Genomic DNA, 14,000 nt, shown 5'->3' with positions numbered 1-14,000 from the left:
GGACTGCAGATTACGAGCCGAGTCATGCGTATTGGAGTCAAAGTAAATACATATATTAAAAAAGTGTTAGAAGACAGTGGGCGTCCTGCTCCATAAAGTATTTCGCCTTGCATGACAAAATGACCTATCTGAGATTATCTAAAACCAAACTTCCGTGCAATAATTTATATCCAGTCAAGAAAAAAAAAAGGTAGTGCACGTGATAGCCATAGAAAGGCTACAGTCCATAGGTACAGAAAGTTGATACGGGATGACAGCTCCAGAACTGCATGAAAGTGGACCGACTGCGCACAATGAGCAGTCACCTCAGCACGTTGAACTCGACTTTGGAGCGTCTCCGTCCGAAATGTAGTTACTAGGCACTTTCAAAGTAGCTCTAAGCCACGCAACCTGCAAGCAACGGTGTCCAGTGCAAGAGAGAGAGAGAGAGAGAGAAAAAAAAAGACTGCCCATCCTATCCACCTATCAACAATCTATCACACACGCTATATCTATGCCTGTAACTCCACGCTTGGATGGAGTGTACAGCACGAACAATACCACAAGCAACAATAGCCCGAAACATGCAGCCAAAGAATCTCATTCGAAGAATCACATCGTCGAAGATGTGCTGTACAATCTGTCAAAACGCGAAAACGAAGAAGGGTGCCACGTAGAAATATTAAGGTAGAATCGTAAGGGACATTGAAACTCTTTCGGCACATATGCGACAGTGTGAAGTACCGTTGACAGCGCAATTATCTACAATGTACTTCGCTCCATTGTGATCCGTTGACAGGCTAGGCTGAGCAGCTCGCACTGACTCCACGTCATTGGTCAATGCTTCTACGCGAGGGAACTGTGATGCCTTGGTATAGCTGTCATTCGGAGGAGCTGTTCCCACGCCTAAGTGCTCCAGTCCCTTTCTGTCTTCTCTCAGGCACCTGCCAGTTATAGGAAGTGCTATACTTATGAAGAAAGGGCGGCGCAAATGTGAACATGACCACATGCGGTTGTGGGAGGTTCGCGCGCATACAAGTTTGCGCAACATGGTACATCAGTAACAGCAGGTTTAAAGTCTCCAACTTCGTATAATATTTCGGACGGAGATACTAGCAGAGCAACCTCTCCTTGTGAACCAATAGGCAAACAGCAAATAAAGGTATATACTGGATAATTCAGGCGCATCATGATGTTTTTTGAAAAATGTTCTCAACATTTTCTTCCTCCCGGTGGCAGCAGTACATGGGGAAACGCTTAAAAAGGGTGGGGAGTTCCTTTTTCCTAGAGGAAAGTTCGGTGATTCGCATTGTTGAGATATTGTCCTACTTCATGCGTACTCTCATAACAATCAGGATTACTTGAAACAAACTATGGTAAATTGTCATTTTTTGTTTTTCATATCGTTTGCGAATGAAAGGGAACTTCCAGCAGAAATTGAACAAATAATTAAATCGTTTGTAGATCTCTAATACTTACTACTCAGTAATGCACGCGTTTCTTATCCGTTCATTCCTCACGGGGCTTTTCAAAAGGGAACATTTCCTTCTGCTCCATCCACCCAATCATAATGTATGCACAAATAAACGTGCTCTTTCTCACTCTCAAAAAAAGAAGAAACGCCAGGGTTCCGAATGGTATCGTACAGGTACGTTGAAACTATAGTGACTACAGAGACTGCATCCTGTCAGCTTTTCCATGGACATCACTCGTCGCACAAGGACGCGCACCCTGCTTTCCCAGAAAATCTGAAGACATTCTCTAGTCAATTTTTCTGTGCTCCAGGAGCAGCATATGTCATTAGACGAAGGATTGTCCCAACGAACGAGCTTCGACCCCGGCTGATTGATGATAACCCCGTGGACGACGTCTTCCATACAGCGGCGCCGCAGAGTGAGGCGACTTGAGTTCCGATCGGCAAGTGGTGGCTTCTTCGGTGATCGTGAGTCCTGCGGCGGTTCCATCTGCCACCGGTGCGTTCGTGCGGTTCAATTAGCGCTGGCCGACGTTGCGTGAGGCATTCCATCGAAGCGGGGGATGTCTTCACGACCTCGCAGGTCGCGACCCGAGCACCCGGCGACTGACTGCACCTGCAGTCATTGAGGTATGCCGACGCATGCTCACTCAAGTCACTTTATATCCATTGTCTTTTTTTTTTTTGCTTTTCTTGCAACCTTTCCGCGTTAATCGCCATGGTGTTTAGCTCCTATTGAGGGGGATCTCTGTGCGGTTGCTTTTAAAACGGTTAACGTGTGCTGTTTGGTTGGATGCACGGGCTTTCGCCTATTAAAGTGTAGGAGTACGGCAGGTGCACCGCTTTGATACAGGCTTTTTCTTCCCTGACGGGTTAGGCTTCTAGATGATACAACCGTGACACAAGGATCCACAAAAGTGTGTTTTCATCCGTTGTATATGTCATTGGGCCACAGGGTACCGTATTCGCCATACTTCTTAGAGGTAAGTATTAGATATACATGTATTGAACAATTTGGGCAATAGGGAAGACATATAGCTCCAGAACCCTTCTAACTACCCCGAAATGGGCTACGCAACGCGCGTCTTCCGGCGGGGTGATCATGCTAGCCTCTGCTTATCATGTGTGGAGAACGTCACAGCGTCTCTTCTCTATTCTCTGACGCGTTGCAATGAAGATGGACCACGGACACTGGAACTCTCCTGAGGCGACAGCTGTTGCAGCGGATGCCTTTCAATCCATCAAGACATGCTGGACACGATTCAGGCGTTCACCTTTAAACAATATGAAACTGCTTGTTACACTGAAAATTAGTTTACGTAGGTACATGACCTATGTGGAATCGCAAACTTTGGGAAACTCTTGCGAAATATACGACCCCAGAAGATGGCTCCAGGGTCTGCAGATTTGCGGGACATGACTTAATTTGCAGGTTTTTGTGAATTTCAGTGTAAAGATTGTTGGCTCAATGTCCCAACTGAGAGCCTATGACAGAAGCGGTTTGAATGCCTTCGAGTGGTAATATTGGAATTCAGGTCTCGCATATCGGTACATTCTCTGTCTCCTTCCTTTTTTTCTTACAAACAAACAAGTATTATCTTGTTTTACAGGTAAAGGAAGTGCCTTGTAGAAGGTCGAGGCATTTTGACTCTTTTTGTTCTTGAGTTGAGCTTTAGGGTTCTCTCTTCCTTAAGTGACTTTTCGTCACTCTTTTCGCTCTCAGTTTGTCTCCAGGGTCGCATAAGTATATCTTTCTACACTTTTTTTTTTTTTATTCTCTTTGCTCCCCTACATTTCATTAGCATGCAGCGCGCGCAGCTGCAAGTATTACGGAGCTGCTGGCATCTACGTTCATGAATCCTACATGTCAATGTTTTTCTTTTTTAAAATTTCCAATACAATATAATATAGAGATAATAAACGAGAAGGACCTCCATCCACCGGCATTTGAGAGAGAGAGACACCTGCACGTGCAAAGAAAGCAATCATTTTTAGTTCGCTTTGCGCCACTCCGCTCAAATGACCGACGCAAACCGCTTTCGACGCCAAACCGAACCGCATATATACAGTGGCTGAACGCTCCAACGTCCATATCATTTTTGCCCGCACCGGAAAGGTCTGCATATGAAAGGCCGGGGCGTCCGTGCCGCGACTGCTCATGAAGTCCATCAGGTATGCATGAAGAGAATGCGCATGCGCGGTCTTGGCCGCACATCGGTCGGCTAACGAGACGCTCTCTTTTGTTGTGCTAATCAATTGTCGTTGGCCATCCGACGTCGCTGCGGCGTTAATGAGCGGTCGCGTGTGCGCACATCTAACGAGCTGACGCCGCCCCGTTCGCCGCTGGCGCGTGACGCGCACGCGGACGGACGCTGCTGCGTCTTTTGCGAATGCGCGCGCGGACAAAAACAACGCCATGAATAATTATCGATACAAGAAGCGGCTCTTTCTCGATATGCGCGTGCATGTGTGTGTGTGTGTGGTTGTGTCACAGAAACCCGGATGTGTATGGTTAAAGATTTCCGGTACGATTGTCGTTGTTGGAAACGCGCGCTGCGCTCAAATTGGGATGAAGAAGATATTTCGGAAGGCGGTGTTGGAGTTCAGTGCTTTCTGCGAGTTCCGCCGAGTATAAGCCACGTAGACAAAAGAGCTTCCAGAAAAAATAAATAAATAAACAAAGAAAAGAATAAGAAAAAGAGCGAACGACAAGAAGCAACAACACAAACTAGTTCGTGCATTATCGTAACGAAGGTCGTGCTTCACGGTCGCCGACAATAAAAGCTGAATAAATTTTTATCCCGAGCGTGATTTCGGTCCGAAAACCTCTGAAGTACGACTTTATATTTCGCAGCATATGCAGACATATTTATCTATGGCTGCGGAAGACACTTATATGCGTATATGGACAACATTATGAAACGTGATATCACATCGAATATTCACCAAATTAATACGACTTAGTCGTACTTATTTAGACCGTACAAGCTAGTACACGCAAGCTCTCACCAAATGAACGCCAGATCATCAACTCGAAGCTACCGGCAAACTATACAACCGAAACATTTTTTATAGATAGGCTACAGGCTATACACCAAGAATGTAACACGCCGAGAGACGTACCTTTATGCTCCGGAAGAAAGAACCTCAAAGAACCGAGGTGACAACACGTTACCTCCATAGCCACTCTTTTTTTCTCGCTCACCGACTTATTCATGCGGATGCCAGCTTCGTAATTGAAACGACAGAAGCTCGACACGAATACATATAGAAGAGTTTGTCTGCCTGCTTGCCTGCCTTTCTACCGAATGTGTCTTGCCTTGACAGAAGTGAATCGAAGGGGCCGTTATCGCGTTTTCAATCTACGCCTATCTCATTTCAATAAGATCACGAATATTTGATGATTCCTGCGCGAAAGCTCTCGCATATCATGTCGCGCGCTCTGAATTTATCGCTCCCGCACTCGCGGCGTTCTCATTGTACGTTAAAGACGGACGCGACGTTCTCGCTTAAGACGTTAAGGTTGACGTCGTAATTTTTGGTGGGGCGAGGGGAGTTTTAATAGAGTCGCGAAGATTTAAATCGATTTGACTTTTATTCACCTTTTGGATATAGCTGTTCAATATGGTAGCGAGCTTTCCCTGTGCCGTTATTTATGACGGCTATACTGGCATGTGTTTCTATTTTGTCTTTTATCTTGATAGGTTCGATTGGGAGTTTGCTGTGATTGGACGATTCAGATTCGTTCGGCTCGTTACGTAGTGGGGAAATGAGAGAGAAAGAGAGAGAGAGAGAGATGGGAGGGGTAAGAAGAAAAGAAGAGAGAGCGAACGTACAGGTGAGCGGCAGAAAATACTTTACTACTACTACTACTACTACTAATACTAATAATAATAATAAACCAGCTCCCGTGGCATAGTGGTTAGGATGATCGCTTCCCACGCCGAGACTGGGAGGTGACACGGGTTCGAATCCTGTCACCGGCTGTGCTGTCTGAGCTTTTCCCTGGGTTTTCCCGAAGCCTTTCCAGACGAACGTCGGCACAGTTCCCCCTGAAGTCGGCCCACGACGCATACTAACACCCCTGTCCCCCCCCACTCCTTCCTGCTGTACTCTCTCCATCTGTCCACGTCTGTACGTCGCTCATAGCCAAAGTTGCTTCGTGGCGCTAACACGGAGTTTTAAAAAAAATAATAATAAAAATTCGGGGGCTTTACGTCGCGAGACAACTGCGAATACCTGACTAAACGGTTACTGGAATAAGAGAGAAGCTAGAGACAATAGCAACTCTAAATTTAGATTCACGAAACAACCTCCAACAGCGCGCGATGTTCGTTCGCGCCCCAACCTGTTTGAAGCTTTAGCGCCGATGCAATCGCGCGCCTCTTAAATACGGAACGAGCCAGTCAGTTAATTGTTTGAGCATAAAAATGAATTAAAGAGAATGTATTGTACGTAATTGAACCTCCTTCCGCAGATATTCATTTTCCCCAAGCAGGCACGGTCGAACCGAAATGGTTTGAAGGGAGGGGGGGGGGGAGAGGGAGACGTTTCGACCCCAACGGCGCCATATTCCGGTTTCCATTGATGCGCGAAAATGATGGTAGCAATAGAGCTCCCGTCGAGGGAGATATAGGCCTATAAAAATCCGACGACCGGTTGCGTCGGAATGCGGGACACGTCCGAAACGGGAGCTCTCCTCAACCTTGTCACGGCGCGGGGACCTGACATCCAGCATGCCGTAAAAGTTTTCACACCGCGTGCTCCCTGATTTCGACAGGGTCGCTCAGTTGAGCAGGGTCGTGTGAAAGTGTCGTCGAGAAGTTCATCGTGTGCAGATATAAGTTGGGAGTCGGGTGACTCTTGAGGAGATGCAATCGATTAGTATTTTATATACCTGGTATCGATAAAAAAAAAGGAGGACTTCGTCGAATGAGAAATCGTGACGAAACGGCACGGTATGGTTATCTTTCCTCGAAAGCCAACGAATCTTTTGGCATTGAAGAAAATTGATGGGTCTTTCTCATTTTTTTTTATGTTGTTGTTGTTGTTTTATGGAAAAGAGATGAAACGGCACGGAGCATACCTACATTTATATGAAATAAGCTTTCGTGCATGAAGCTGCACTTCTTCCGCATTTCTGTCACCTTCAGACGCACAGTTTCATGCGCGTGAGCTTGGGTTAAATAAGCGCAGATGCTCCTAACCATTTAATCGCTTTGTTAACCTTACCCACCTTCGTGATCATTCGTTGAGCATTTGTTCTTTTTATGAATATAGAATATGCAAAAATCACGTCAGAATTTTCTCCGAGTGCCTCTCTCTCAGTGCTAAGTTACGTAAATGATGTAACATGCCCGCTTTCAAACTCTGCAAGGGTGGGACCTCGTAAAACCCGCCCTTATTCCTCTTCCATCGCGTTATGGAGCATCTCCAGTACACCATGGTTGTTTGCGGTTCGGGTCTTATTCATATTATGCACTCAAGAATAGAGATGCAAAATTTCCGGAAAATTTGAATCGCTCGAAAAAAACAAAAAAAAACGCCTTTTCTGAAAAATTGGAAAAAGTGGAAACAAACGTGGTTACTGCTGAGTCTAAGCATTGCCGGCCAAACCACAGCATACAATGAGCTAGAAGTTTTAGTGGTGTTCAACCTCTAGGCATTAATGCAGAGCAGAGAATTTCATGAGACTGCTGTCTACTCAGCGATAGGTAATTGAACAACCCGTCCACTCCGGCAAGAACTCCGACATTATGTGAACGCGATGGCGATCGCTTGGAGCAGCCAAACGGAGCACTAAGTTGGTGGTTTTTGGCGGATTAGAGGCACCTAAGGCACTGTTGGCGGGTTGGAACGCATCAAAGGCACGAAAATTTAAATTTTTGAATTTTGTCGCCTGGAAATTTTGGGCAAATTTTCCGGAGACGAGGAAAAAACCCCGAAAGAAACTGTTTTTTCCCCAAAATTTCCGTTTTTTTTTCGGGGCTTTGCATCTCTACTCAAGAATGCACTTCTGTACGTTAATTGATAAACAATAAGTAAGAGAGCGATACTGGGATTATCAATTAGTTATTTTTTTATTGCTGCGACTATACGAAACCAATGCCTGTGTCACTAACGTAATATATTTCTGCAATAAACAGTAAACATTCCATAGATGGGGCGCATATCTACGCCGGTTATATAAGTGATATAAAAATATCAGCGCGACCAAGCAAGGACAAGAAGAAACGCTGCAGCGATTCTTGTCCTTTGATTGTAGGGATAGTTTATATCACGGATGCTTTCCAATAACCTCTCATTGCCGCAGTATATGACACGCCTTTTACTTGCAGTAATAAAGTTGTTGGTTTTTTGTCGCTGATGTAGACGCAGGTAATGTGGTCTGCGAAACGTCGTGAATTGCCTGCATCTTTGTGCATTTTGGCATTCTACTAAATTTTTATCGAAAGCCTTTAAGTGTTTTGTGATCGTATAACTCTTTTTGCATTGTTTCTATGGTAGTTTCATCAATCAACCGAGCCGAGACGAGCTTTGCGAGCCGTTACACAGTTTTTAAGGGACACCAAGCTGTTAGACGGGCTATGACCCTGTCTGTGGTGTTCGTCGCCGCTTCGCGACATCTCCAGTGGGTGTAGGTGGATGTGTCTGGCATTCCTTTCCTTAGGTGATCTGGAGTAGCCGGCCCTCGTGATGAGGGCTACAATCCCCATTTTTTTTCTTTCAATCATCATCATCATCATCATCATCAACCCCTTCTCCGTTTCCAATGTGCAATATGGCAGTGAATCTCCCACCTCATCATCATCCAATGTATGTGTATGCGTCAGCAATCACGTGGTGTTGGCACTGTCACGTGACCCCATAAAGCTACAGACGGACCTACACAGTGGTTGGCGAAATCAAGCTGTCACTTTAAAGCGAAAGAAAGACGGGACCATAAGGGCCATAACGCACCGTTCACGACGTTTTCATGCCCAATCAAACATTGTTCTACTATTCATTCCGTGCACTATCGAAAACAGCGTACAAATAACAGTAAGGCAGCTGTGAATAGAAATAAAATTAAAGGGGCGAACTTTAAGATGAAGATAACACGCAGTATGTGGTGGAATTCGCGACACTTCAAGCATAGTGATATGAAGACAGGACTCGAGAATTCAGATCTTATCGACACCCATGCGGGTTTGGATGTGCATAATCTGTCGCTGCAAATGATTGCCGGCGTTCCGCTCCTTCCTCGTTGCACGCACACGCAAAAGAGCATCCATACACTACAATTAAAGGTGACGATGAGGAGACATCGTGTTAGCAGGTGGCAACAGAAAAGTGTTCGGGAATGGCAGACGTGAAGATAATGTTCCAGCTAATGTAACACTCTTTGCGTTGTAAGTGCGGAAAATTATCCCCGCGGGATAGCAGACTGATTTGGGATCTAATGAGTGCATAGTTGTCGCCTAGGTAACGAGATTGCGTTCTGTGCCCGTGAAGACGGCGGCGAGCCTGCGGACTGCATGGATGTATGGGGGGAAAAAGAAATAGTTTTCTTTTTTTATTTGGGCTTGCAAAGTCATCCGTCGAAATACGGCGGAAGGATTAGACCTTCAGCTTGCTTAAGAAAACGGTGGGGTGGGGGGGGGGGGGTATATTTATTAGAAAAAAGACAAAAAGAAGGAAAGGTCAGCCAAACGGTATGTCGGCTTGCTACTCCGGAAGAAAATAGAAATAAAAGAGAAGAATTAGGAAATAAAGGATAAGCTAAGAAAAGGTGAAACAAGGATGAATATATTAAAGACAAATATTAAAGATGAGGGTAATATGTGTGAGGGCAAGAGGTGAGGGTGGAGCACTGACGAATGAGGTGACAAGACTTGAGTTCACAGGATGTGCATGAGACCTGTGTCGCTGAGGAAATCTGCTCGGCTGAGAGAGTCTAGCTGTACTAAGCAAGGCCATGTAGGGGCAAGGAGCACGGAAAGGATTTCCGTTAACCGTAATACCAACACCGTAAAAGGAGTAATTTTAGTCCTTTGGGAGAGTAGACATTGCGACAAGCATAAATGCTTTTAAAAAAAATATATTTGTAGTGCGTAAGAGTAAATATCAGGGTCAGGGCAATAAAATGGGGTGTATCTGGGGCACTAAACGCCTTAATCGCTCCCCAGTTGACTCCCCCGTTTTATTGTTGAAGTGTCCTAATTATGTCAGTAATCATTTTGCCTCCAAAATACATTATATATGATACTGTAACGGTTCATATTCGTTTACTTGAATGCATGAATACTTGTCAAAGGTGTGGTGTGCCATTTGTTCATGAAGTGGTCCATGTTTGCTGGTGGTCGGCAGCGGTAAGTTGCTTGTTCCTAACATACTACCACTCCGTTCAGTAAGCTCTCCTTACGGTTCTCCTTAGAGGTACCTCGATGAGATGCGGGTCTCCGGTAATACAGCGCAAATTTGCAAGTACCCACATCTATGAAAATTTGCTCCCAAAATACTACGAATTATAATTAGGGCCTGACTTTTTAGGGTTAAACCCGTATCCGCCCGATATTTACCCCCCGAACGAAATCTGTAAAATTCGGGTTTAACCCGAATCTACCCGAAAACATCCGGGTCGCGTGGCACGCTCATAAGCGTGCATTAAAATAACGTTTGATAACATTGCTAAACATTAGTTCCATGTTAAGAAAAATTTTTATTAAACAAAAAAAATCACCCGAATACACCCGAATTCCTGACGACAGAATATGCCGTAACGGGATTTAACCCGAATACACCCGAATTTTCGAATGAAAAATATCACCCGATATTTACCCCCCGAATTTGGCCAAAAATAAAACCCGAAAAAGTCAGGCCCTAATTATAATTTGGGTACAGTGTTTCGCATTACATAAAGCCAGATACGTAGTGAAATTGTTAGGCACACTTCCGTAAGAGTGTATTCACATTCCGATTTCACGAAGCACGAAATAGGTGACGGAGACCAGTTTCTGTTAAAGTGGCTTCTCCGCATGTGTTGCAAGCGTGCTAAATGATGCCCACAGGTCGGACTTCCCAGATTAATGGTTTTGACGCGTCGCGGTGACGAGGGTAATGAAACTTGTGATTACAGCCGCTACGTGGATCTCGTGTAGCAGATTGACAGGAAAACATAAAAGCTGCATCCATCCTTGGTTGGCTCAACTTCTTTAAAAATACGCACGACTCGCATCCTCTTTAAACTTCAGTGTCGAACCGTCAGATGGCACAAAAGAGGCGTGTCCACCGAAGTGTTTCAACGGCGATAATCGGGAAGCCTACTAAATCATCCCGTGGATAACATCCACCGAGGCTAGGGTGTCCCGGGGGAAGATGATGTTCTTTCAACGCTATAAGTAATATTTCTGCCTCTGTCCGCAGATGGCGCTTTCTGCGTACGCTCGTGTCGTCTGCTGACGCTCTCGCCTCCAATTGTGACTTGCTTAGGAAGGAATACATTCAAGTTCATACAGGTGAAGGTCTTGCAACGTGCATAAAGACATTGACGCCATTAATGCTAGCAACAGCTCACCCTCTTTCAGAGTTAATTCGGCTCTTTTAGATTCCTTCCGATTGAACTGTTTGTTTTGCGCCGTAGTGTTTGACGTGTTTACATTGTATCTGCCAAACATAGTCCCGGAAGGAACGGAGTGCCGTTTTAATCATGAGCAATGTTAATTCACATCGATTGAAAGACTCGTGCGAACGCGACGCATGAAAATTGCATGGGCACAGAGCGATCGCGCAGTCAATGTCCCTCCTCAACCTTCCTCCTCGCCCTTCTCGTATAAGTCGCATTTTGTCACGCGATACTTCCACTGAGATATAGAGGAGCTATTAAAGCCGACGAATTAGTAGGCTGGAGAGAGACACGCTAAAAATTAACGACCCGCGCTTGGTCATCCCAGGGTTATTGGCTGATTCCAGCTTGCACAAGTCAACTGCCTCTGGCCTTTAAGTTTTTTTTTTTTTTTTTCAATGAGCGCTGTGAAATTTGTGCAGCCGTTGCAAAAAGCAGAAGTAGACTTCAGTGTTGCTCCACAAACGCTAACATACGTTCACGAAATGCTTATGGAGAATTCGGGTGGTCATTTCGGAGCAACTTTTTTTGCCAGATCTCGAGCAGTCATGTTCGCTTGGTCAAAATGAAGCAAATCTCGCATGTTCGCGTGGCGCTTTCCGAGCGCTCGGAATTTGCTAGCTAGCACTTTTTTTGCCCGGTCTCAAAACGATCGAGTAGCAGATTGCTCAACTGTATCCAGTGTCGTCACATCCGCACTGCAACGGTGGCGAGTGCCCTCATTGGCCCGCATGTTGAAATCACGTGGTTTAGCAGACGACAGAACTCGAAGACTTGCGACCGCGACGCCCCTAGCGTGATCCAAGAACCTAAAACCGCTAGATTCCTAGCAATCATGTTCGGGTGGCAACGGCCACGTGATCCAGCTCGGTCGCCGACCTAGCAATTTCCGAGCGCTCGACCGTTTTGCTACGAAATGACCACCCGAATTCGCTATTAGAAAATATTGAGCGGATATCGGAAACGAACGAGGATAATGCGGTAAGCCGTGTCACGTGAACAGCAGTGAACCTTTAAAGTGAAATAAGGACGTTTCGGGGTACTCTCTAGGTATACAGGAAATTGAACTGCATTTTTCACTGCACACGTTATACCCATTCCTCGATTAAGTTGTCTTTCGACGAGCATGGACGGCGTCAAACTAACGTTTTAAAGTTCAGGGTTTCGACACCAAGGGGTCACTGTCATCGTATGGGTGTGGACCGTGTGAAGGTGCATCAGCAGAATGCTTCCATAAAATAACGGGCTCATTTGTTTTTTGCGCAGCGATTTGTACTCTTCGGGCCGTTATCTTTTCTCCAATAACATATATGTGCATATCTGCATGAACATCGTGACTACATGGCGCTTTCGGTTGGACGGTTAGGCTTAGGCTCTTGCCTATTATGGCGTTTTTGGATATGTCTTAGAGAAACACACCACTTGCGACGAGCGTGGACGAGTTGTGAGGTTTAGTGCCGTAAATTAACTGTCATTTTCGAAATTCTGAACAATAACAACAACGACAACAATAATAATTAAATGATGAATGATGATGCCATCAGATTTTGAAAGTCACATATTATCTGAGTACCACTGCTCATCCACGGTAAAACAAAAACAACGCATGAGGAGCAGACGAGCGCGGGAGTGATTGTCTTCGACTTTTTTTAACTTCTTCTCCAACTTCTGAATATAATTTTCAAGGGCCAGATATAGTGCCAGAACTCGAAGTTGAAAAAATATTCCAACCTTAACCAAGTGAGCGAAACATCGCCTGGTGCAATTGAAAATTCACTAGCGGTGACAAAATATTAAAATCCCCTGCTACGAAACACACAAAAAGAAAAAAAAAGAGTCACTTGAACCCTGATAGTGACAAGATTGCCACAGTGGTTCTACCGTTAGGGGGAGAGAGTTGAGCAGAAGGGCGGAATCAGCACAACTTCAACCTGCAGTCGGTAGAGGGAAAATAGGTCGGGGAGAACTGTTGCGCTTCTACCCGTTTTCAACCTTTTTTTCTTAGAGTGTAGAATACCCTTATTACTTAAATACTTCGTAGTTCAAAAAAGTTTCCTATGCTGTCCGGAATATATACATAACAAAAATGCGGGTACGCCACAATACATATTTCTCATGCGTTACATTACGATACGAGTAGCACTAATGCTAGTCCAACACAACAAGGAATAGTTCAAGGCGCAGAACAACACCACTAACGGAAACCAATTCGGAAATGTATCGCGTAGAGACCAACGCCGCAGAAGCTGTCTCTCTCCGAGAAGCATTAGTTGTGTCCCCAAATGAACTATGAGTTGCTTTTCTTATCACACTTTTTAGACACTGTATATGTACACTTAATTTCATATTATCTTATTGTTGTAGCGTTGAAACAATTCTACAAACGTGCTAATTCACTATATTACTAACAAGGAATACTCAACCTCTCTTACCGATGCACCGCATGTTTTTGTGGAGCGAGCTTTATTTATTTATTTATTTTTTTGTATTGTTGACTGTTTAGATAAGACACGAAAAAAGTGAGCGCTCTTCCTTAGCGTTTTAGCAAACCACGTCCTAGATTTAGCTCATTCAGACCGTACAGCTTCGTGTGTATTGTCATCAAGTTGGGGAACTACCTATGGAAGTAGTCCACAGCTTCCCCAGTCTACACGAATGTATTGGCATCTGAGCGAAAGACCAGTAGCACAGACTGTGCGTGTTGTCATCAAGTAAGAGAACTACCTATGGAGCTAGCCAGACTGGTGCACTGTAGAGCATTTCCACGACGACACCACAACCGTTGCATTGAATGATTGATTGATTGAAAGAAAGAAAAAAATGGGGATTGTAGCCCTCATCACGAGGGCCGTCTACCCCAGATCACCTAAGGAAAGGAATTCCAGACACATCCACCATCACCCACTGGAGATGTCGCGAAGCGGCGACGAACGACGGCGGCAT

At 45.0% G+C, this 14,000-nt stretch overlaps 1 protein-coding gene and 1 long non-coding RNA gene across 9 annotated transcripts in view; one reads left to right on the top strand and one right to left on the bottom strand.

Annotated features, from left to right (window-relative positions):
- The window catches only part of LOC135386192 (uncharacterized), a 449,529-nt gene that overhangs the window by 34,500 nt on the left and 401,029 nt on the right, over positions 1 to 14,000 (top strand). The window lies entirely within an intron of this gene.
- LOC135386189 (paired box protein Pax-6-like) overlaps positions 1 to 14,000 on the bottom strand; it is a 105,887-nt gene that overhangs the window by 32,347 nt on the left and 59,540 nt on the right. The window lies entirely within an intron of this gene.

This window comes from Ornithodoros turicata, chromosome 2 (genome assembly GCF_037126465.1).
Source record: "Ornithodoros turicata isolate Travis chromosome 2, ASM3712646v1, whole genome shotgun sequence".
Lineage (NCBI taxonomy): Eukaryota > Metazoa > Arthropoda > Arachnida > Ixodida > Argasidae > Ornithodoros > Ornithodoros turicata.
The sequence above is the reverse complement of the archived record's forward strand: the minus strand, read 5'-3'. Positions and strand labels throughout refer to the sequence as shown.